This window comes from Globicephala melas, chromosome 1 (assembly GCF_963455315.2).
Source record: "Globicephala melas chromosome 1, mGloMel1.2, whole genome shotgun sequence".
NCBI classification, from domain to species: domain Eukaryota; kingdom Metazoa; phylum Chordata; class Mammalia; order Artiodactyla; family Delphinidae; genus Globicephala; species Globicephala melas.
The window spans coordinates 2394480-2419577 of NC_083314.1; positions in this window are offsets into that span (position 1 = coordinate 2394480).

Genomic DNA, 25098 nt, shown 5'->3' on the forward strand with positions numbered 1-25098 from the left:
AGCAAGCCAGGGAAAGTCCATTCCAATTAGCTCTCTGTGCCTGATGTTTTCTGGGTTATCTCACTGGTAGCTTCTGATGGCCACAAAAAGAAAACAAACGCAGTGATTGACAGAAGAAAAGGAATTCTGTGATTCAGATTATGAATGTGTACAGAGTGGTTTGGATGGAACCTTGGAAAATTCTGCTGATTCCTGTGGAAGTACTTATTTTTCTGATGGCATGTTATTACAGATCATCTACAAAATGGAAATGGAAAAAATATGAGTGGGTTGGAGTCATGGGTGTCATTATGTGCGCAAGAAATTTCCCCCGAATGTCTTGCATGTCACTACTACAGTTCAATGTATTTTGCTATCTGTAGTTTTTTCTACCTAGTTTCAGTGGTATAATGATATAACTTTTAAAATTTATTTAGTAATTTTAAATTTTTTTTTGGCATGCCTCATACCTTGAGGGATCTTAGTTTCCTGACCAGGGATTGAACCCGTGTCCTCGGCAGTGGAAGTGCCAAGTCCTAACCACTGGACCGCCAGGGAATTCCTGATATACCTTTAAATCCTTGTATATTTCCTTACATAAAGATCTATATGGACATGATCTGTTGGGCCTAACAGATCTTTCTGTGAATGTGGGACAGGCTGAGGTCAGAATGGGCCATGACCAAGAACCAATTCACGGGCAGGTGACACCACCAACAAGCAGAATAGAGACACAAAATCAGAGTCACCAAGAGCATACGGTCAGGCGTATAGAGGTTAGAAATCCTGTGCCAGGGTACACATGGAGTGCTGTGGACCGTGTTCCACTGCCAGGTTGTCTTTGCTAAAGGCCCAAGGCAGAGCCCTTGTGGTCTGTGTGGGGAGGGAAGGAAGGAGAGGGGCTTCCTCGGTTTTAAAGCCATAATGTGCTAACATCTGCTCAATGAAATCTTTCCTGATTCCTCTGGAGATATGGTCACTCTTGTCTCTGAGTTATCAGAGCAGTTGTGTTTCCCCTACGACTCCTCACGGCTGTGTGCTATCTTGTAGCATAATCGCTTGTGTTGCAATCTTTATAGCCTCCAAACTGTCTAGGACTGCTTCATGTATAACAGGTGCATGAGAAATGTTTATTGACTTGAATAGATAAGTCCTGATTGAGATATAGATACCGTAAAACAGGGATGCTAATAATATCTAGCATATAGGGTGACTGTTAAAATAAATGAAAATAATTGCTGTAAAGTGTTTTGCTCAGGGCTGGGCACAAAGACCCTCGTTTAATATTAGCTATTATTGTTATTAATGTAAATATTAATTGAAACAATAAATCAGAACTTAAATGCTTGTTCTTCCAACTGGTCTTTTGGCGCTTCTATCAATTACTATAAGAACTCTGGAGTAAGTTTTGATGCTTCAAGTATGATATTTAAAAAAATTTTTATTGGAGTATAGTTGATTTACAATGTTGTGTTAGTTTCAGGTGTGCAGCACCATACAGCACAGTTATAGGTATACATATATAGACTCTTTTTCAGATTCTTTTCCCGTATAGGTCATTACAGAGTATTGAGCAGAGTTCTACAAAACAGAAATAGAGCCACAGATATAGAAAACAAACTTATGATTACCAGGGCAGGTAAGGAGAGGGGAAGGGATAAGTTGGGAGATTGGGATTGACATATACACACTACTAAAACATGATATTTTTAATGTCCTGAGAAAACTGTGTTTTAACATTTTTCTTGTGCTCTGATTACTGATTTTGAACTCAGGACCAAGGTTGGAATGATTGAAATGAACACTGTAGACTTTAAATATTTCGGGTCCACAGAGGCCATATTTGAATCACAAAATAATGAAGAATAAAAATACTTCATTTGTCACTGAAGACTTGTATGGGAAGATCCTTGAACAGCCCAAGTAACTCTCATGAAGAAATCATCATGTTCACAAGAAATGAGATAATGAGGTTTTGTAAAGGCCAAGAGTTGCCCAATAGGCACGATAAGTTTGGAACCATAAATGAATGGGAAGGATGAGACAGCAGGGGTTTAGCTGCAGGCTGCCCTCTCAGACACGGAACCTATAGCAACGTCCCCAGCCATGGACCACTAATTCAACAAGTCTGTTCTTTTGTGGTTTGGACATTGTAAACTATGACGTTTCAAGGGTCCCCATCAACAGGGCAGGAAATGAGTTTTTCATCCTTTTGTTTCTTTGTTGGTGTGACGTACGAAATGACTTTCCTGAACATAGGAATGAATTATGATGATCCGTACAGTGGTGCATGTACCACCTGAAAATGATATTATTACCTTCTAACTTGAGATATCTTTTTTTTTTTTTCCTGTACGCGGGCCTCTCACCGCTGTGGCCTCTCCCGTTGCGGAGCACAGGCTCCGGACGCGCAGGCTCAGCGGCCATGGCTCACGGGCCCAGCCGCTCCGCGGCACGTGGGATCTTCCCGGACCGGGGCACAAACCCGCGTCCCCTGCATCGGCAGGCGGGCTCTCAACGACTGCGCCACCAGGGAAGCCCTGACATATCTTTTTATGTGCTTACTCTTTCATCAGAACTAGATGTGAAACCTGATGAAGGTGAGAATCGTGCTTTATTTTCCTGTGTATCCCTGAGTGTGTTATTATGGGTGATTATTAATCATAAATTTACTTTGATTTAAGAGTTTGGTGTGATGTTTAGGCCAGTTTGATTTAGTCAAAAGCCAAAGGGGAAGGTTTGGCAATTGTCTTATGAAGGCTGGCGGTCAGTCTGTTTGGAAAACTTCACTCCAGTAATTAGGGCCTTGACGTTCCAGTATTTGGGGGATCTTTTTTGAAAATTCCTTTATAGATTAACATCTATACTCTATATGTCATAAAGAGAGTGAACAAGACAGGCCACAGCCAGGAAAAGATATTTACAACACAGATAAATGACAAATGATTAGGCTAGAATACTATACAGGGAATTTCAATGAATCGACAGGAGAGAGACTAACAAATGGAGTAGAAAAACGGCAAAAGACGTGAGTAGTTATTTTGGGAAATGAGAGCCACAAGGAAGATACTGCTCTAGTCCCACTAAATGAAATTTCTAAAAAATTATCTAATACTTGTGTAGGAAGGCAATGTTTTACAGGCTTTATAAACAGTAGCTTCTTTGATTCTCTCAACAACCCTATAAGGTATGTTCTGTAATTATCTCCATTTAACAAATGAGGAAATGAAGGCACAGAGTGGTTAGTCAGTAAGTTTTGCAAAAGGTCACACAGCAGAGAAGTGGCAGAGCCAGATTGAAGGTCCATATGCCCTGGTTCCAGAGTCCATGATCTTAACCTCTGCACTACTCTTCCCCCTGACAGTACGGAGGCTGGAAAAGTGCACATCGTCCATGCTTACCTGGTTTTGAGGCAGTTTGGCATGACCTCGTGAAGTTGAACATGTGTAGACCATGTGACCTGGCAATTCTTCCCAGTCTTCACTGCAGAGTCACTAATCCTTCTACGTGTGGACCAAGAGATTCAAAGTGAAAGATTCAGAGTAGCAGTGGTCGTAAAAGAGAGGAAAAAGCTTGGAAACAATCCAAATGTCCATTAATAGTAGAAAAGGTAAGTAAATTGGAGTCTATTCACACTATGGGCTACTTACTCTGCAGCATTTATGAATGGACTAAATGATTGTTCTCGTCTCTCCTCCCTTATGAGAAGTATTCTAACTCCATCCTATTGTAACTCAGCCTCCAGCCCCACTGCTTTGATACCTGGCCCTGAGCACTGCGTGTACGTGTCCTGTGTGGGATATAACTCACACCTTTGTACCCCCTCCTACAACCATTATATTGTTCCTCACTGGTGCAAAGCTTGGCCCACTTTTTCTAGATGGTCATAGGGTCTCTGTTGTAACTCTGATGTAACTCTGCATCATAGCCATAGACAATACAAGGAACAAATGGGCAGGGCTGGGTACCATTAAAGCTTTATTTATATGACAGGCTCTACTTAGGTGATCTGTGGTCTGCAGTATCAAAAGGCATGTTGTACAAGCCCCTTCATCTTCTGATCTCATTCTCCCATATTTTTACTTCCCTGATACACTGTGAAGCTTTCCTTCCTCACTTCTGCACAAGTTCTTCTTCCTAAGAGTCCTTCTCCACTTTTCCCTACAGATGAACTTCTTCCAACAGCCAAAACAAAACAAAAAACACCAAAAGAAACCCCAAACAAGAAATAGTACAAAGCAAAACAAAGCCTCACCTGTGAAGCCTTCCCAGCTCTGCTTCCAGGAAGGATTGGGTGTTTTTCCTTGTTTTCCCATAGAACGCTTCCACATTTCTATTACAGCACTTGCTACCTGATTTCCTGATTCTTAAATATTTTTGCCCCTTTCTCATCCCTTCCCAGTAGGCAGTAAATCCCCTGTGAATGTAAATTTGTCTCAATCATATTTGAATTTTACTTATTTATTTATTTGGTTGTGCCGGGTCTTAGTTGCACCTGGCGGGCTCCTTAGTTGTGGCACGTGGGATCTAGTTCCCTGACCAGGGGTCAAAGCTGGGCCCCCTGCACTGGGAGCTTGGAGTCTTAACCACTGCACCACCAGGGAAGTCCCTCATATTTGTATTATCAGAGCTAGCGCAGTGGCTGGCACAGAGTTGGAGTTTAATAAATACTTAGAAAGATGATACAGAAAACATGCTGTAGAATAGGGTGGGGAGTGCAAATCCTGTGAATTAGTCTATTATCATTAATTTAATTCATTTTCAGAGTCATGATTTTTTTTTTTTTTTTTTGCGGTACGTGAGCCTCTCACTGGTGTGGCCTCTCCCCTTGCGGAGCACAGGCTCCGGACGCGCAGGCTCAGTGGCCATGGCTCACGGGCCCAGCCGCTCTGCGGCATGTGGGATCCTCCCGGACCGGGGCACGAACCCGCATCCCCTGCATCGGCAGGCGGACTCTCAACCACTGCGCCACCAGGGAAGCCCTAGAGTAATGATTTTAATTTTTGTTCCAGATGTTTTTGGTTTTTATGGCATCACATAGAGAGTTCGACTGGATTTTCAGCATTCTACCCACAGAATTTTCAGGGTCCCACCTGTGTAGACACTGGTGTCAACCATTGAGGGATGTTCCAGTTTTAAGAATCCAGTAATAACATGGAAGAGAAAAGATATGGGTAATGGCCATCTCTATTTGGCTTTGTCACACAGCCTTCTATGCATACCATTCACCACAGAGCAAAGTATGGCTTCCTCTTTCCTGTTTCATGCTCTATGTAAACAGAATCCTACAGTATGTATGCATTGTGCCTTCTCCCCTTTCAATATCATGTTGTTGAGGGTCCTCCACAATGAAGCATGCAACTAGATTTCACTCATTTAATATTAGACTTTATTTTTAAAATTTTATCATTGACTTATTTTTTTAAAATTAATTAATTAATTAATTAATTAATTTTTGGCTGCATTGGGTCTTTGTTGCTGTGCGCAGGCTTTCTCTAGCTGTGGCGAGTCGGGGATACTCTTCATTGCGGTGCGTGGGCTTCTCATTGCGGTGGCTTCTCTTGCTGGGGAGCACGGGCTCTAGGCGCATGGGCTTCAGTAGTTGTGGCACAGGCGCTCAGTGGTTGTGGCTCGCGGGCTCTAGAGCGCAGGTTCAGTAGTCGTGGTGCACGGGCTTAGTTGCTCCGCGGTATGTGGGATCTTCCCGGACCAGGGCTCGAACCCATGTCCCCTGCATTGGCAGGCGGATTCGTAACCACTGCGCCACCAGGGAACTCCCTGACGTTTTTTTTTAACCACGGTGCGGTATTTCGTTGTACGAAGGTGCCACCCCCTTATGCATCTGAGGCACATTTGGGACATTTGATAATTTTTCAGATGGATGAGTCAAGGAAGAGAGAAGGCTCTGGAAGGTTTTTCTAGTTGCCTGTGATGCCATTGAACTGGGATCCGAACTGTAAGAAAAGGATGGGTTCTCTGGGGGAAGAGGATGAACTTGGGCTAGTGGATGGAGATCAGAACCAAGGGTGCTAGGCTGGGTCAGACACCAGCCAGATTAGAGCCCCGTATGCAGGGGGCTGGGACTTCCTGCAGAAGCAGTGCCTTTAGCGGTGCTGGGTGCCAGAGCTGGGCTGGGTGGGGGGCTGCAGTGACAGCACACCCAGAAGGCAGGTGGGGGAGGAAGCCTGGACGATGGAGCGTGAGTGAGTGATGTACGGGCCTGGGAGCGTTGCTCATCACTTTGGTCCACATTCCATTGTGTGAGCTCTGCTTCGTGACCTGACCTGACCGTGGAAACATCACAGTTTCATTCTCAGGTTTTAGGGACATTTTATGGGGGACAAGAGCTGAGGAAAATGTGCCATTCCTGAAAAGGCTTGCTTTGGAGGTCACAAGTAGCTGTTTGCTTTGCTTTTTGAGCTTCTTCCAGAGAAGAAAAGCTCCCCCAAGACCATGCCAACAAATACTTGCTTATCTGTTGCTGAAACTGGCAGCTTGGCTTAAACCTAACTACTGTCCTTTCAACCCAGAGCCACAGAAATGTGGAAACAGCCTCTTTCTCTCCACCGCATGCAAACGGGAGCATGAATTCTGGGTCTCATTCCCGTTGGGAAATAGCCAAAGTTATTGTGACAGGACGGTATTTTGAGCAATGTTGCCTATTTATTTTTTGGAGCACAAAGCAAGCAATAAATCTGTCACCCTGAAAAATCAGGTTGTGACCTAGAGGAAGGAGCAAATTGTGACTTTAGGTAAAAAACAGTGACCTACCAGGGAGGCTAATTTATCATGATAACAAAATTGCTGGAGCTCTCCTGACAGACCAGGAAGAAGGGCTGCGGTAAGCAGATTCAGGAGATGCAAGCGTCCGAATATTTTTAACGGATCGATATTTCCAGGGTTCTCAAGCAGCCAAAAAACTGCCGTCGTTCAGAATAAGTACATTGCTCACCTGACGTGTAAAAGGAAAAACTGAGAGCTCTGATTATTCTCTTTAAAAAAAAAAAAACGTCACCGATCGACAATAGGTGTTCCTTGTGGGATGAAAATAAATATTCTTCTGGGGACTGAAGTGAGAATGCTTGATTTGGGGCGGAGGGGAAGTGGGAGATAATGTGACCTGGAAATGCTTAAGGAAATTGACTAGTGGAAAGTGATGTCCTTCACTCACTCTTGTGTTAAAACTGGTCCTCCTTGGGGCTTCCCTGGTGGTCCAGTGGTTAGGACTCCACGCTTCCACCGCAGGGAAGTAAGATCCCACATGCTGTGAGGCGTGGCCATAAATAAATAAAGATAGATAGATAGATAGATACATGAGAAAGCAAAAACAAAAACAAACCAAAAAAATACTCGTCCTCCTGGAGGGGGAACCGAGCAAATATGTCACCTTGGGAATTACTGATATAAAGATTTAGGCGACACCAGAGATTATTTAAAACAATAATTCTGTCTTTCCACTTATACTGGGCATCTTTCATTGGCCCCTTTCTATCTGCTCTCCCTGCTACTCCATCCTGCTCTGTGCCCCTGAAGGAGACTTCAAAGGGCCCCCATGTCCCCCGGATGTTGGTGGGGTTCAGTCAATGCCATCTGCTGGAGAGCAGAGGGAAGGGAGGCTGGGGACCCCTCCCTCCTCCTCCTGCAGGTGGCTGTAGGTTGGCCATGTCCCTCTTCTGAAGTCCCAGCTCCTGGAGGAAGCTCTTTTCTGCAGAGCCTTTTCTATCCCAAGTTTCCAGTGACCTCTCCCTTGCCTTGACACTTCTGTCGCAGGGGTGAGGGATGTGCCGGGTGTCACCACCCCCTGGGGTCCTGCATAGTCCTGAAGTTTCCCTGCACTCCGCCCACACCTGTGTGGATTAAGCCGTCCTCAGTTGCTGTGTGCCGGTTTCTGCTTGGTCCCTGACCCATCACTCCACAGACCACCTTCCATAGACCTCAACCTCATCATGGCTTTTCAGGGACCCTGGGTGAACTCCAACAGGCCTTAAACGGGGGTGGGGGGGATGCTATCAGTTGCTGGATGAAGAATGCAAAGTTTACACGATGTGGCTCAGTGTTGGAAACCGCATGGTACATCCAAGCTTTGGATATTATCAAACTATGGTCTTTATCTCTAGATTCTGCTGAAATGTACAACTACAATGAGCCCGACTTTATGTCATCATCGCTTTTCCTTAAAGTTGAAGGCTAGATAAAGCTCTCCACTTCTGAGCTTGAACACCCGTGATCTTAGCCACGGTGACCACAAGCCTTTACGTATTTTCACTTCAGTGGCCCACGATCCAGCCGTGCTCCCACGGACTTGGCGGGCTCATCCTACTTCGCAGAAGAGATTTAACAGCAGGGAGTTCACATACGACAAAGGCTTCATTACTTTTATGAGCTCTCCGTACTTCCCTCCTAACTGGTGCGCTGAGAGGTATTACTGAATAATCTATACTTGTCAGAAATAGAAATGTGCCCTAGCTCAGGACAGCTTTAATTCTACCTATCGTACTTTCTTATTTAGGACATTTTGGAAGGGATTCAATAGATTCCTTCCGTAGGGAGCCTTTGCTGCAGTGTGGTGTTGGTTTATGTCCAGTAAATGAGCAAACCAGGAACATTTAATCTTCTTGTGCCAGAGGCCCCTGATGAAATGCATTCTTAATGCCAAGTGGCACGTGGATGCCTCTTGCTTTTCAGGCTAAGGCAGATTTTCAGGAAGAAAAGAACTTATTGGCTGCTTCTTTCGATTTTATTATTGACCTTAAACAGGTTAAATATTTTTCTGCATCCATTTCCCCAGTCATCATATGTGTATCTGCATAAACTGTGGCCTGAATGCCTTTTTAAAAAAAACACCACAACCAAAACTATTAAATAATATCATAAAATATTTGATTATTAAATCTCTATTAACTTAATTATAATTAATTATAATAGAAGAGTATAAGTACTAAAGGGATATGAAAGAGGTGAAATAAGTAGAATTTATCTAATTGATATTAATATTGATAGAGCAGAACACTCAACATCACACAAACATTTACAGTTGTCTTAGACTTTAGTATCATTCATATAAAAGAGAAAAGAGAAGATGGATATTTGTGTCAGGCACTGAACTAAGAACTTTACGTAGCTTATCTCATTTGGCTATTTAAATTTACCTCAATAGCCAAGACATGGGGACTTCCCTGGTGGCACAGTGGTTAAGAATCCGCCTGCCAATGCAGGGCACTCGGGTTCGAGCCCTGGTCCGGGAAGATCCCACACGCCGCGGAGCAACTAAGCCCGTGCGCCACAGCTACTGAGCATGTGCTCTAGAGCCTGCGAGCCACAACTACTGAGCCCGTGTGCCACAACTACTGAGCCTGCACTTTAGAGCCTGTGAGCCAAAACGACTGAAGCCCACATGACTGGAGTCATGCTCTGCAACAAGACAAGCCACCGCAATGAGAAGCCCGCGCACCACAACAAAAAGTAGCCCCCGCTTGATGTGACTAGAGAAAGCCCGTGCACAAAGCAACAAAGACCCAAAGTAGCCAAAAATAAATAAACAAATAAATAAATAAAACGTCCTTTTAAATAAAATAGCCAAGACATGGAAGCAACCTAGATGTCCATCGACACAGGAATGAATAAAGAAGATATGGTATATACATACAATGGAATACTACTCAGCCATTAAAAAGAATGAAATAATGCCATTTACAGCAACATGGATGGACCTAGAGATTGTCATACTAAGTGAAGTAGGTCAGACAGAGAAAGACAAATATCATATGATATCACTTATTTGTGGAATTAAAAAAAATGGTACAAATGAACTTATTTACAAAACAAAAATAGACTCACAGACATAGAGAACAAACTTATGGTTACCAAAGGGGAAAGCAGGGTGGCGGGGGGAAGGGAAAGATAAATTAGGAGTTTGGGATTAACATAAACACACTACTATATATAAAAGAGGTAAACAACAAGGAACTACTGTATAGCACAGGGAACTATACTCAGTATTTTATCATAACTTATAATGGAAAAGAATCTGAAAAAGAATAAATATATATACATATATCTGAATCACTTTGCTGTACACTTGAAACTAACACAGCATTGTAAATGAACTATATCTCAATAACAAAATTTACTTTTAATTTTTATTTCTTACAAACTCTCATGAGGAGAGTGACACGTACTCCCATAGATTTTAAACTAATACGTATTTTTCCTTGTTGACAAGACATCTTGGAGTACTGAATTTGACAGTATTCATAGCCTTGGGGATTTTATTTATAAAAATAGCACCTATGGCAGACTCCGGGCAGAGCAGCCGGGGCAGGTTATACACATCCTCGATAATCTCGCCTCGTCCTCCCAGCCGCTCTTGCAGCCTCACCCCTGAGCTCCTTCGTCGCTCTTGCCCGGGATCCTGCCTTGTCACCGACTCAAAGCCCTCCTTCCGCTGGCTTCTCCATGGGGCTGGACATGGTTGCCACTCCTTCCCAATGTTCTCTCTGCTGTTGGCTGTGGTGACTTCGGTCTCTCCAGGCTGGCCCCTCCCACCCTGGCCCATCCCTTCTCAAGTCTAGACTCTACCCAGCCATCAGTCCCTGGGTTCTTAAAGGCTCTGCCTGGGGACCACTCATCTTACTCAAGGGCTCTCTTCTGAGGGCCCTTTTCACAGCTTCAAACACACACTTCCAGTTCAGCCATCTGTCAGATGCTGGCGAGACCCAGGTTTGCTTTTCTAGCTGCCTCATGTCGCTGCTCCAAACTGAAGGGCTGCCTGCAATCCTCTAAGTGAAGGCCTCACAGACAATTCAGCCTTACTATGTTTAAGATACAATCTTCCCCCACCTGGTTTCCCTACAGGGGTGCCCCTACCCCATATTCTGGCACAAGGAACAATTATCTTTCCTTCCCTCCCTAACTCCAGTGTTATGTTTGTTTGTTTGTTTGTTTCAGTCATTAAAGCATCTTTGAATCCAGCCACCTGTCCTCACTACCACCCACTCCAGACCAGACTCCTAATGTGTCTTTCCTTCGTAACTCACTAACTTCAAACGCTTGAATCATTTATCTCTTCCACAGTCAGAAGGTTTTCACAAAACGCAAATCTGATCATGTCGCCTGCTTAATTAAAACCCTTCCAGTGACTTTATTTTTAGGAGAAAGATCCAGTCTTTCTCACGGCTTGTAAAACTTTGCAACTTGTGGCCCCTGGTTTTCTCTTTAGTTCATTTGAAGCCAGTTTCCTGTGCTTCTGACCCTGTGACCTTATTTCAGTCTCTCAAACACACCAAAGCCCCTCCCACCACAGGACCTTTGCACTTGTGGTTTCTTCTTACTGGAATGCTCCGCTGCCCGTTTTTTACTTCCTTGTAGTCTGGCTCCATTGCTAGACCTTAGGTACCATGAAGATAAGAGCTATGCCTGTTTCTGCTTATTATTTTATCTCCAGATGCAGTTCTGACATACAGAAGAAGCTCAATAAATACTTGCCTTGAAAGCATATATAGGTAATACCTATGACCAAATTCCATTTTCTGTTTGCCTTTTAACATCATATCAAAATATAAGCATTTTGTGCTAAAGTTAATACTTTAAATATGTACTGATGTTTACCAATTTTATATCGTTAGCTCTGTCGGTCTCTCTGCTTTGGTTTTATTGGCACCATGCTTAAATAGGACTCTCTCAGTAGAGGATGATATAAATTTTCATCTATTTTTTATGATATAGCTCTTTCTTTAACAAATTATTAATTTTATTTTTTTTAAGAATCTTTTATTTATTTATTTATTGTTGGCTGCGTTGGGTCTTCGCTGCTGCGCGCAGGCTTTCTCTAGTTGTGGAGAGCTGGGGCTACTCTTCGTTGCGGTGCGCAGGCTTCTCGTTGTGGTGGTTTCTCTTGTTGCGGAACACAGGCTCTAGGCGCACAGGCTTCAGTAGTTGTGGCACGGGGGCTCAGTACTTGTGGCTCACGGGCTCTATAGCGCAGGCTCAGTAGTTGTGGCACACGGGCTTAGTTGCTCCGTGGCATGTGGGATCTTCCTGGACCAGGGATCGAACCCGTGTCCGCTGCATTGGCAGGTGGATTCTTAACCACTGTGCCACCAGGGAAGTCCCCAAAATATCAGATTTTTAACCATACGGAGTGTATTTGATGGCGAGATGTCAGGTAGTGAAGTTTCTGTTCTCTGTATAATACCTAATTTTCCCGACAGACCTTATTGAACGCACCACCTCTTCCCCAAAGACTTATCATGCCACTTTTACTTTTTATTTTATGTATATTTCAGACTTTTTTGAGATTTAATTTTGCCCTGCTGCTCTGTCATTTCGGTGACCTATTGCTCTGTCATTTTGGTGACACATTAGAGTTGACCTTTGAACAATGAGGAAGTTAGGGCGCCTACCCCCTCTGCAGATTCAACCAGCCGCAATTTGCATATCCTGTAGTGTTTACTATTGAAAGCAAATCTGGATATAAGTGGACCTGTGCAGTTCAAACACATGTTGTTCAAGGATCCACTGTATTTTAGTAATGGTGACTTTCTAAAGCATTTAAATATATATTGACATATTTATATATAGATTTATTTAATATATGGTTGTGACGGTTATCTATTGCTGCAATTATGCTGTATAACAACAATCCAAAATCCAATGGCTTAAAATAGCCCTTTTTAACAGGGTGTCAGCAAGCAGTTAAGCCTTAATGCCCTAAGGCGTTTATTACATGTAACAAATTAACTGTGCTCCATGGGGGAGAATTGAGAAAATTTTCACTCAAATATTTTTTCTATAGGACGTAATTTTCTCATGGAAACCCCTTTGAGAAGGTACGGCTTAAAACAGTAAACATTTATTTAGCTCATGAGTCTGCAGCTTGATTTAGGCTAGGCTAAACTGGTTTTAGCTGGGCTCATTCTTCGTCTGGTGGTTTGCTGGCCGTGGCCTGGGGAGATGCAGTCAACCAGGTTGCACGTCTTTTATCCTCCACGTGCCAGCCCAGGCATTTGTACCATGAGGGACAGAGGGCGGGACAGGAAGCGAACACAGAGCATTTTCAAACCTCTGTTTGCAGCAAGTTTGCTAACATCTCATTGGCCAAAACAAGTCACATGACTGAACTCAGCCCTGAGGGGCAGGGAAGTATACTTTACCTTTTGATGGAAGAAACTGCAGAGGCACCTTGCAAAGAAGTTGCATGCAGGGAGGGATAGAGAAATTGAGACCATTAAGGTAATTAATGTACCACCGTGATAGTCTCCTATTATTAACCTTTAAAGCTTTTTTACTGGCTCTTCCTGGAAATGTGTTATGTTTTGGAATCATTTTGTCAAGATAAAAAATGGCCACTGGGCGCTTCCGTGGTGGCGCAGTGATTGAGAGTCCGCCTGCCGATGTAGGGGACGCAGGTTCTGTGCCCCGGTCTGGGAAGATCCCACATGCCGCGGAGCGGCTGGGCCCGTGAGCCATGGCCGCTGAGCCTGCGCATCCGGAGCCTGTGCTCCGCAACGGGAGGGGCCACAACAGTGAGAGGCCCGTGTACCGCAAAAAAAAAAAAAAAAAAAAAAAAGCCCACTGGGATTTGCATGGACAGAAAGTATAAATTGAATACTGAGCTAGATGTTTTTAGGTATTCATGTCATTTGGTCTTTTCAGTAAATGAAAGTAGCTATCACCACCCCCATTTCACAGGTAATGACGCTGAGGTTCAGATAGATTAAATACAGTCATCTTTTGGTATCTGTGGGGAGATTGGTTCTGGGACTCCTGCGAATACCCAAATCCGTGGACGATCAACTCCCTCAATGAAGGTGGTACAGTTTTGCATGTAACCTACACACATCCTCCTGTATACGTTACATCATCTCTCAATTAGTTATAATACCTAATACAATGTAACTGTTATGTAAATAGATGTAAATGGCTGCCTGCAGGTGGCAAATTCAAGTTTTGCTTTGGGGAACTTTCCAGAATTTTTTTTCTGAATATCTTCCATGTGAGGTGGGTTGAATCCGCGGATGTGGAACCCATGGATACCAAGGGCCGACTGTAACTTTTTATCAGGTAGCAAGTACGGTGAGAACCTGGGCTCAAACTTAAGCATTCTGCTTCAAGTCCGCATCTTCCACTCGTCCAGGGCTGCTTCCTTTGATAATTGCCGTGAAACTCAAGCACGACGGTGTCCATGAATGGGCCTGGAGAATCAAAGTGAGCTAAGACCCAGTGATTTTGAAGTCCTCTAAGTATCCATGTTTCTGTAAATACAGGCATGTCTCATTTTAACTGTGCTTTGCTTTACTGTGCTTTTTACACATTGAAGGTTGGTGGCAACCCTATGTTGAGTAAGACTACTGGCGCCATGTTTCCAACAGAATTTGCTCATTTCGTGTCCCTGTGTCACATTTTGGTAGTTCTTGCAAAATTTAAAACGTTTTCATTATTATCACGTTTGCCGTGGCGACCTGTGATCAGTGATCTTTGATGCTCTTATTGCAAAACATGATTCACTGAAGGCTCAGGTTAGCATTTTTTAGCAGTAAAGCTTTTTTTTTTTTTTTTTTTTTTTGCAGTACGCGGGCCTCTCACTGTTGTGGCCTCTCCCGTTGCGGAGCACAGGCTCCGGACGCGCAGGCTCAGCGGCCATGGCTCACAGGCCCAGCCGCTCCGCGGCATGTGGGATCTTCCCAGACCGGGGCACGAACCCATGTCCCCTGCATCGGCAGGCGGACGCTCAACCACTGCGCCACCAGGGAAGCCCAATAAAGCATTTTTTAATTAAAGTATGTACCTTTTTTTTTTTAGACATAGTGCTATTTTCCGTGTAACAGACTACAGTATAGTATAAGCGTAACTTTTATATGTACTGGGAAACCAAAAACTTCATGCGACTAGCTTTATTGTGGTAGTCTGGAACTGAACTGGAAATATCTCCAGGGAATGCCTGCAGAGCTCATGAAGTTGTTAATTTGTAGAAGAATCTTTTGTATCTCCTTCCTGTTTCGTCCACTGGATAACAAGGTTTATCAAATCGACTGAAGGAGATTAAATAATCACAAGAGAAGTGTAGTTGACATTTATCATGGAGGCGCTAACTTTTATAGCTCTGTTGTATTATAATCCATTCAAATTTCTGGCAATGTAGAAGAACAACTATTTATAAGGGGATTAGCTGTGTCTTCAGGCTGCCAGAATTTTCCCTTGGGAGGCTTGGATTGGGGTTCAGAAATGATGTAAAGGAGCGGAGGGCGAGTGGCATGTGCCGGTGGCAGTGATGCCGGGGGTGGGGTCGGATGCTGACTTACTTCATTTTATCATTCTGGGAAACTGTGCTCAATAGGTAAATTCTCTGGAGGAGGCCATACAGCCATTTGAAAAGTGAAGTGTGTATTGCATACATGCATTCTGATTAAAGTGAAAGTGTTTTTTTGCTGGCAATTCTGGAAGCAAGCAGCGGTGGAAAAAGCAGCAACAAAATTGCTTGAAGCTAAACTTGTTTTGTTGTGCATTTTCTTTATAAGAGCCAAAGCATTTTGTGTATGAAAGCCAGTCTTATAGCCAGGCGTCTTAATGCTTTGGGTGGTCCCGTCAATTCAGATCGTGAGTTGACCCCTCGTGGAAATGGCTGAGAGTCAGACGGGGTCGTTGAATTCTGGGAACCCTGGTGGCCGAGCACGCGGCTTTGCATGGGGTTATTCGTACTGGCTTGAGAATCATGAGTACATTCATTTCCTACGAGTTCGTTCATCTCTGCCGTGCCACCAGCCTGAGGACAGTATCGTGTATCCCTTAAGGTCCCTGAGAACCTGCTGCTGCTGAGAAATGCAGCTTAATCGCTTTATCTTCTTGGCTTATATGGCAGGACTTGCCGGGGCAACATGTGGAAACTTCATAATGTCCATGGAGGATTAACTACCGGAGAACAGCGCCGAACATCTAGAGAGAGGAGACTGTAGGAAGTTGTCTGCTCCCAGCGGGAATTTCGGAGGAGTTGTAAGGACTGGAGATAATGCAGGTTAAGGTGTCTGGTGCACAGTGGGCACCCCACACGTATTAGCTGTGATTCCCACAACCGAGGGGTTGTCTGCATTTGCGTCCTTCTGAATGGAGGAAGGGGGTGGAGCTAGATCAGTGGGGCCCACAGCCTACTGGTCATCAGAATTTCAGGAGGCGCGTCCTAAAATCCTAGATTTCCAGGTTGCAGCACTGGTGATTCTTATTCAATAGGTTTATTTTATTTTACTTTTTAATAAAGCTCCGCAACTCGTTCTGGTGGCCGGCTAAGTTTAGAAACCACTAGAGGAGGAGATATCTAAATTCCCTCTCAGCTGCACCATTTGGAATACTGGGAAGGTTCCTTTCTCAGTATTTTCTGCTCGAGCTCCTTGCAAATTTGCATGAACCGAGGTCACCTGGTATTGTGCCCGCTCTCGACGTGGGAGGACTTGAAATCTAACTGAGAACACAGACAGGGACCTGACTGAGGAAACAAAACAGTCCCGTCTTTCTCTTAAGCCAGAATCAAGCTAAGAATCTAGACTCGTGAGCGGTCACTTCAAGGCACCGTGCTCTTGTCAGAGCTGGTTGTTCTCAGGGCAGATTGGCTTAATGGGCTGAGCTGCTCTCATAGCCACGCCCATGCTTCAGGGATTCCAAGACCTGGGATGCCTGGGGCACGCCTCAGTCCTTAGCCTTGTCCACATTTCTTGTCTTGATTTCCAAGTTTAACTTATGGCATGAACAGGAAGAAGGGAGTGTCCAGCAAAGTATCTGCCGTCACATGTCACATTTTCCTGCTGTCACACACAGCACTTCATGCCCATATGTAGGACACGTTCCCAAACATGGACCCTGTAGCCTATGCATTTTGCTCCTAGACAAGAACGCCCATCAGAACGCAGATGACTGAGAATAATTTGTTAATGCGTCCTTATCTACAATCAGTATCTGTATGAATGTGTGTGTGTATGAACATATCCACTTGAAACAAAATCAGTCATTTATAAATGACTAATTGACACGTGTTGCATCACTAAAAGAAGCCACCTTTGTGTCCTCTTCACTGTTGTGTCCTCAACACCGATGTCAACAGACATCACTGTTGAGAGCTGCCAACGTAGAGATTTCTGATGCTCAAGAAAGGTGCATGTTTTAGTTCAGTTATCACCCTCTGTTGAAAGTGGACCCATAGGGTCCTCTCGGCTCTCAGACTACGTGATGCCTGCCCTCTGTGCTACTCTGGGTTATACTGGGCAGCCTCTGGCTAGGACATTTCTCTGTTATCCTACCAGTGGAAGGGAGGTTTGTGGAAGACTTGTGGCTTTTGAGGAGGCTGGGATATTTAGCACATGGTAATTTAGGAATCGTACATTTTTCTGAGTATACATTTGCCAGAACCTTGGACTGAGTCGAGCCAGGAGCCCAAACCAGAGGCTGGTTAACCGACTTCAATTTCTGAAACAATAAATGAATCGGTTAACCACAAACCAATGGACAAATGTTTCAGTTTTAACCTACTCAACCTGTTTAAACCAGAACTGGTTGTGAGTATTTTTTTCCTAAACCCACAGAACCATAACACCAAAATGTTTTCAAATCAGACCTAAATTAAATTTGGTTTGAGCTCCTGACTTCTACTTTGATAGCTGAAATGCTTTCTTTCATGTTCTTCATGCTTAGCATTGATGATAATTTGGTAGAACCTTGTGTCCGAAGATCAGAGGAATGTTGCCAAAGTTTACAAACAGCATTTCAAATATATTATCCTTATCATATAGGTTGAAAAATCCTGTCATAGACTAGATTCACTCAGGGTTCACTGAAGGTGAGGTCATGAGTCAGAGAAAAAGTTGCATGGTGCCTGGGAGACCTCTTTAGATGTTTAAAGTTTTTTGCATTATTCACCAAAGAAGGAAATAATAGACCCATCCTCTTGTTCCTATACTACCTGTTAGCTTGTACTACCAATGAACAGATGCTAAGATAATTTTAATTCACTGATGAATATGTCTCTTTGGAGCTTACTTAAAAGCTCCATTCTTTGTTTTTTTAATTTTTATTTTATATTGGAGTTATAGTTAATTTACAATGTTGTGTTAGTTTCAGGTGTACTGCAGTCCATTCTTATAGACAGAGGCCCAAGGCTCTGAGAGGGTCAGTTCTTACAGCTGTGAATGGAAGAGCTATGTTTAAGCCCAGCTCTGTCTTGAGTCATGTCCAGCGTATTAACTACCATGAACTATGCCTTCTGGCTTGAGACATTGTTCTGTTTATTACCATATTTCCTTCTGTCTTGGTAGGATTAGATAAAGACCACGTGGGATTACTTTTATGCTTTGGCAGCGCCATAATGAATTAAGATTTCTTATGCCATTTTCTCTTCAGACAGTTTATAACTGAGGGAGAGACAGCCAGGGAAAGCCCTGGTCCATCCCTTCCATCTCAGTGACGTGCTATACAGAAGACGAGCTTGACCATCACGAGACCCAGCTCAACTTTCCGCTCTGAACGCCGTCTCAGGCTGCTTTTCTAAACTACAGTGGAAAATGGAGACAGCAGACAGCCAGCGAGTGAACAAAAACTACAAAAGTGACCCTGCGTTCGGCTTGACATCTGCTCTGAAATGAACCTCTGAAATCTCTCCTTCCCGCTAGCGGATTGTTTTAAAACATATTCCCAAGGAGATGACTTTGACTCTTTATGTGTCCAGGTTTCTTTGGCCTTCTATGGCTTTAACTGCAGGCTTACATTTTCTGAAGCCTGTCTGCAGGGAAGCCAGGCAGAGTACATTAACAGACCCCGCCTGCCACGGCTAAGTAATCTGGTCAAAGTATGCTTGTTGTGCAGTGCGTGCATTCAGAGGACCATTTTCATTATTGCTGTAATTTGTTCTGATTCAAGTATTCCACAGAGAATGAGGTTTCTAGACGGAAAGTGGTCAGACGCAGGGTAGCAGGGGTGATGTGGGATGCAGATGGCAGACAGAGCTTGAAGGAGAGATGGCGAATGTTTCTACATGCCTCGATGTGTAGCATTTTTGATTTTTATATGGACATTAAATCTGGTCAAGCTGCAGTACCATTTGCTCCAAGAGAGGATAATGTACACGTATCCCTGTGAATTCTGAAGAACAGACTGAAGCTGGAGGCGGCAGCCTCTGTAGTCACAGCTACATTTGAGGATGCCTATAATCTGGGGCTTACTAAGAGGAAAAGAATATGCATATTTTGCCTGTGGGGTTCTAGGGAAAATTATTCTGACGCTTGATGGATGATGTAAGATGATAAATCATGTAGTCTTTCTTTTTTTTTTTATAAATTTATTTTATTTATTTATTTTGGCTGCGTTGGGTCTTCGTTGCTGCACGTGGGCTTTCTCTAGTTGTGGCGAGCAGGGGCTACTCATCCTTACGGTGCTCGGGCTTCTCATTGTGGTGGCTTCTCTTGTTGCGGAGCTCGGGCTCTAGGCACATGGGCTCAGTAGTTGTGGTACGTGGGCTCAGTAGTTGTGGCACGTGGGCTCAGTAGTTGTGGCGCACGGCCTCTAGAGCTCAGGCTCGGTAGTTCTGGCACACGGGCTTAGTTGCTCCGTGGCATGTGGGATCCTCCCGGAGCAGGGCTCGAACCCGTGTCCCCTGCATTGGCAGCCGGATTCTTAACCACTGCGCCACCAGGGAGGTCCATGTAGTCTTTATTAAATGGCAAGTATGACAGTTTTTATCAATGAGTCAGCAGAATGTTTATGATGGGACAGGAACGACACTAGGCATTAGGATAAGATGAATGCTACACAGTACCCCTTCCCTCAAGGAGTTCACAATATATAGTAGAGGAGACAGAAATTTAAATAGTTTTTCAAAAGCATGGGATGTGTCATGTGGCATCATGGTACCCTGGGAGTTCAGAGGGGCCCTCGGACTGCCTGGCGCAGGGTTCTGTAGAGCTGGGAAAGGTGTCAGAGAGGAAATGCCTCTTGAACGGATATTTGAAGGATGCCGGGAAACCTCTGGTGGGGACGGTATTGTAGGCAGCTTGAGTCTCAAGTGCAAAGGTTTGGTAGCGGCAAAGAGCACTTTGCGTTTAGGGAAGTAAGAAGTTCGATAAGGCTAGCGATTGTGAGGGAGTTAACCGGCGCGGAGGCTGAAAAAAATAAGAATTTCTCCTCTCGTGACCTAGAATCTCTAGGTCACGAGAAGAGGCGACATTAAAAATTAGGAAGCATGTGTGGACTTCCACATAGATGCCATTGGGGAATGACTTGGGATTTGGGGGAGCCATTCAGATTTGTCATTTTCTGGTAAAAGTGAAAAAAGGTGGATTTTTTTGTTTGTTTTGTTTTGTTTTTTTGGCTGCACCATACAGCATGTGGGGTCAGTTCTCTGACCAGGGATCGAACCCAGGCCCTTGGCAGTGAGAGTCCTAACCACTGGACTACGAGGAAATTCCCCCAAAAGGTGGATTGTTAACTGTAAAAAATAGTATGGGGGAGACTATACAGGAAGGCATGAATTAAGGCAGTGGGAATGGAGAGGACGAGACATTTGGGGAACGTTAAGGAATGGAATTGTGGAGTTGACAGGGGATAAGGGAGTGGAAAAGTAAAGGAAGACTGGCAGATGTGTGGCATGGAAAACTGATGGGATGGTGATACCATCAATTGAACAAATAAATGCAGTGTTGAGTGGATATAAATCTGAACATACAGAGTTTGAGATTTTTATGGGATATTCAGGTGGGAATGTCTGCTTGTCCATTAGAAGTATATTTCTGGGACCGAAATGAGATGTCCATGCCAGAGATAGAGATTTGGGAGTTAATCAGCCATGGGACAGCAGCTGAAGCCATGGGAATAAATGCCACCCCCTGACGGTTTATAGAAAAGGGAAGGAGAGCATTTATGGTTCTGAAATACGGCAGATCGGGAGCTCGAGAACCCACCCACTGCAAACACACAAACACGTAAGATACAAGGCAGCAAAACTTATTAGAGCAGAGCTGCACTCAGAAAGTAATGGATGCATGGGGAGTTTGGGTTTAGTAGACACAAACTATTACATTTAGAATGGATAAACAACAAGGTCCTAGTGTGTGGTACAGGGAGCTATATCCAATCTCCTGGGATAAACCCTAATGGAAAAGAATATTAAAAAAAAAAGAATGTATATATGTGTATAACTGAGTCACTTTGCTGTACAGAAGAAATTAATACAACATTGTAAATCAACTATACTTCAATAAAAATAAATAAATTAAAAAAAAAGAAAGTAATGGGCATTTCCAGGGGCCAGACATGAGGAGGGGGTGGAAAACCGCCCCACTCCCTCCAAGTTACCTCCCTGAAAATGACTGGCATGGTAAATGGATAAGCTGAGATGGTGCCTGCCTGCTGGGGTGAAGTGGAGGTTTTGTGGTTCCCAATAACCTAGAAGATTGGGTCGTAACATACATGTGGGATCAGGGGATGAAGCTTTTGTCCCCACCGAAGTGAGGAATTAAGACTCAAACCCATCTGGGACCCGTGAATGGATTTATGCACTTCAAAGCGTGGATTAGGAAAAAGATACCCTCTGGCATAGAAAGAAGACAATTAAATGGTCTCATTCTGGTTTTGAGATTAAAAAAGAAAGTCTCATGTGGGAATTTTTACATAATAGTTTCTACCAATATGGGTTTGGGGTTAAAACATTCTTAAGTTACTTTTGAGGTATGATTTACAGACTGTAAATTTCATTCTTTGAAAGTGAACATTTTGATGAGTTTTGACAAATGTATAACAGCCCCATAGTCAATAATCAATAAAGATATAGAACATTTACATCACCTCAAAAAGTTCATAGGAATTCCAAAAAAAGAGTCATCAAAAGAAAAAGACAGTGGACACAAAAAGTCAGGATTATACTCCCCAGAACTTTAAGTAATGAAATAATCTGGTAGAAGCCAAAACAAGAATTTTTGAAATGACTAAACTCACAAAATAAATTACTGAAAATATAAAAAAATAAGACAGTCTGAGAAAAGAGCAGATAGATTGAAAAAGAAAAAAGTAACTTCTAGGAATAAAAAATATGGTCTGCAGAATAGAAAACTCAGTGAATGGATGAAATGACAAATAATCTACAGCTGAAGAGAAGATTAGTGACCTGGAAGGTATTTTTGTGAAAATAACCCAGAAAACAGTTTAGAGAAATTATACATATTATGTATGTAACATATATAATATATAAAACATGAACATGTACAATAATATAATAAATAATATTATAAAATTATATAATATATAAAACATAAACATAAATATAAAATGTGAAAATATAATCATATTATATGTACTATATTATATATATAATTTCCTTAAACTAGGGAAATTTTATATATATAATTCACATATAAATATATGTATATATAATATATATTCATATATTGTATATATGGATATATACACACAACAATGACTAATATGGGAAATATAAAAATAAGTTAGTACTAAAATTCTGGACAAACACAGCTGGTAAAATAAAAGAGAGATTAAAATTAAAGTGTTTTTAAGTCATTGTATTGTTCAGGACGATAGAACTGTTGATTAATTTTATATTTTGTAAACTCAAATATGAATATTAAATAGTATTATGAATATTAAAAGGTACATGCAACCTAATTTCTGCTTGTGGTAACAGTAGACATTCTTTTTTTTTCTTTTTTTTTGCCTGTGTTAGGTGGCTTGCAGGATCTTAGTTCCCTGACCAGGGATGGAACCCAGGCCCTTGGCAGTGAAAGTGTGGAGTCCTAACCACTGGACCACTGGGGACTCCCACAGTAGACATTCTTGTAGAAAAAAAATCTGCTGAGCACATTAGAAAAACTCGACTAAATATTAAAAAATCTGTTTGGAGGCCTTCAAGTTCTAGCAAGGCAGCAAGGAGATATATATATATATGTGTGTGTATATATATTACACACACATATATAAGCTAATATATTATACACAGACATATATAAACCATCTCCTTGAAAATCAGAGGAATGCAAATTAAGATGAGAGGTCACTCATACCCATCAGTTAGGCAAAATTAAAAAGCAGAACTGCCAGATGCTGGGAGTGTACCTGATACAGCCTCTTTGGAGAGAAATTTGACAGCATCATGTAAACACAGAGCTCCTCACCTCCTGTGTACCGGAGAACAGCACCTCTCAAAATGGCCTGGGACCCTTGGTGGCCCCTGAGACCCTTTGGAGAGTCTGGAAGATCAAAGCTTTTCATAATACTATTATGAGTTATTTATTTTCACTCTCATTCCCTCACCAGTATGGTGGAGTTGTTCAGAGACTACATAGTGTGTACGATCGTCATTGCTGTGATGGTTAATGGCTGGTGTGCTTGTGAGTTCTTGTGTTGAAAACATTTCTCTCTCAATTTCTAATATGATAAATATTGATAAATATAATCCACATTAAGAAAATAGTTCTTTGGGGTCCTCAGTAAGCTTTTTTTGTGGTACGCGGGCCTCTCACTGTTGTGGCCTCTCCCGTCGCAGAGCACAGGCTCCGGACGTGCAGGCTGAGCGGCCATGGCTCCCGGGCCCAGCCGTTCCGCGGCATGTGGGATCTTCCCGGACCGGGGCACGAACCCGTGTCCCCTGCATCGGCAGGCGGACTCTCAACCACTGCGCCACCAGGGAAGCCCCTCCTCAGTAATTTTTTTAAGAGTATAAAGGTGTCCTGAGTCCAAGCAGTTTGAAAATCCTTGGGAAATTCTCACGTGCACAAAAAGAAAGGCATGCTCACTGTAGCATTATTTGCAGTTGCAAAAGGCGCGGAACAGCCCAAATCCACTAGTAGGAGAAAAGATCAATTGTTTTAGATTTCTAAAAAATAATGTTGAAAATCTGAATGAAAAGGACAAGTTGTGGAGAGACATGCATAATTTGTACTATAAAGATTTTTTAAGTCTTTAATACCCCCTTCCCCACACATGCACATCTTCCCCCGTTACCATCATCCCTCACAGAGGGTACATTTGTTACAAGTGATGCATGTGCACTGATACATGCTCATCACCCCAAGTCCATAGCTGACGTTCGTGCTCACTCTTGGTGTTGTACACTCCATGGGTTTGGGCAAATGTACAAGGACAGGGATCCACCATTGTAGTAACATACAAAGTGTTTTCACTGCCTAAAACTCCTCTGTGTTTCACCTATTCACCTCCTCCCCACTCCCAATCCCTGGCAACCACTGATATTTTTACTGTCTCTGTAATTTTGCCTTTTCCAGATGTCATATAGCTGAAATCATGCAGTGTGTAGCTTTTTCAGACTGGCTTCTTTCACTTAGTCATATGCATTTCAAGTTCCTCCATGTGTTTTCAAGACTTGACAGCTCACTTCTTTTTAGCACTGGTACCATAAAATTGAAAAACCTGCAAAATTACCAAATGTGTACATAAATAGTTAATAATGCCATGAATTCTAAACATAAGCGTGAGGGTGGTGAACGCCAGTGTGAAAATGGTGGCTACCTCTGGGAAGTGAAGCAAGAGAATAGTGTAAGTGAGGGGCACCCAGAAGAATTCTATTGTGTTTGTAATTTGTAAAAGAACCAGTGAAGAAAGCCTGAGAAACCAACATCAAAAGATCGGGCAGCAGAACCAAATGAGGATTATTAGAAAGAGAGGGCAGGAAGTAGAAGAAAACCCAGGAGAGCCCAAGCAGTGTACGGTGCTGGGACCGCATCCCAGTCAGATGCTGCTGAGAGGTGGGGTGGAGTGAGACCTGGAAGCGGGATGGGAAAGGCAAGTGGTTAAAATGAATGGTTAGCAGTTCCGGGAGCAGGTAAGGCTGGAGGACAGGGGCTTAGCTTGTTGAAGGTGCTGGTTACATGGTTACTAATGGTTCAGAAAGTAAAAGTAAGGGAGATTCAGTAGTGAAACCAAGCACGACACTGTGGGGCTTCTGGGGTTGTAAGCCTTTCTGTCCCCAATTCTTGTAGGGAAAAGACTCCAGCCTCCATGACCTTCCCTGAGTTCCAAAGGGCAGATTCAGACAATTACTAATCAAGGAAGAGAGGGGATGCAAAAACAAGGGAGGGGCAGCCAAAAAACAATAGTGCAGCCTTGGGGCAGGGCCCTGGT